Source organism: Haliotis cracherodii, unplaced genomic scaffold, assembly GCF_022045235.1.
Source record: "Haliotis cracherodii isolate W230 unplaced genomic scaffold, xgHalCrac1.p SCAF_1, whole genome shotgun sequence".
Classification (NCBI taxonomy): Eukaryota; Metazoa; Mollusca; class Gastropoda; order Lepetellida; family Haliotidae; genus Haliotis; species Haliotis cracherodii.
In genome coordinates this window covers 86,359,815-86,361,287 of record NW_027266264.1, presented here as the reverse complement: position 1 = coordinate 86,361,287, position 1,473 = coordinate 86,359,815, and positions in this window count along the sequence as shown.

Sequence of the window (1,473 nt, the reverse complement as noted above, 5' to 3'; positions counted from 1 at the left end):
CGATCCTTGCGCATGTCAATTGGTGTCAAATTTCCTTTGCGATTCATATTTTAAATCAGAAAAGATTTATTACAAAACCGTATAATACAGTAACGTTAGTTTACAACATTCTGATACTTTATGGAGTAATGTGCCCGGAAAAAAGACACGTACCTGAACTCACCTTAGAACTATATTGTTGGGCGGATTGTCATGACGACCAATTCCATGTGATGTGTGTCACATCCGGTTCTTAATAACACGTAAATTGGTAACTTTTCGGATATATGAAGTTCCCAAAACGTACTAAAGAAATCGTATTGTTAAACACGTCTGACGTGATACACATAAGGTTCTCAGAAACACAAAGTAGAAAGAATAAAAGAAAGATGGCGGGAATGTATCTGATAATGACGTCATATCATCGCGCACATTGCCACTGTAGAAGGGGAGATAATTGTGGACTACTTTCATGAGCGATTGACAGGGGGCACCTGTCATACATTCAGAGAATGATATGTCAATGACTTGAAAAAAGCACAGTACTAAGGATGAGTGTATGCCATGCCTACATTCCAAACACATACTGTAGTCGTAATTCAAGTATGTGAACAAAAGAAACTTAACACTTTCAATAGCACTTACAACACTTTGCCACTACCAATAACACAACACTATACCACTACCAATATAACAAGACTGTGCCAATATCAGTAACACAATAACACTACCTATAACACAACACTTTACCACAACCAATAAACTATACCACAACCAATAACTAAAGACTATACCACAATAAATATCAACATATTACCACAATCAATAACACAACACCATACCAATAACAACATAATACCACAACCAATAACACGACGCTGTACCACTATCGATAACACAACACTATACCACTATCAATAACACAATACTAAACCACTACAAGTAACACAACACTTCGCCACTACCAATAATACAACAACACACACCACCACCAATAACACAACACTATATGTCACACAAGGCTTGGACTACCAACAACACAACACCTTGTATTACAACCAATAACACAGCACTCTGCCAGTATCAATAACACGACAGTATACCACTACCGATGACTTATTAAATAGTCATTTTGCCTTTGGAGTTACCTAATAATATTCCTTTAAGACACAGAAATCAGAATTTTTTCTTTTGTTAACTTTATTGTTTTTTTGCATATATCAACATTGTGCAACAACAAAAAACATGACATATGGTTTACATGCATTTATATCTCTGCATATATTTTAATTAAGAAATATATCATAATGGCCTTAGTCAGAGTTAGCATAACCAGAATGATTAAAATGTATCTTTATTCGAGTTTAGTAAGGAATGAATGTAATAATCATATAGTCGAGAGAAAAAGAAATTATTGAAACAAATAATGATGCTTCAAATTTGAGAAAAAAAATGCCTGCCGTAAAAATTACATTGCTTTTTTACAGGTGTTTA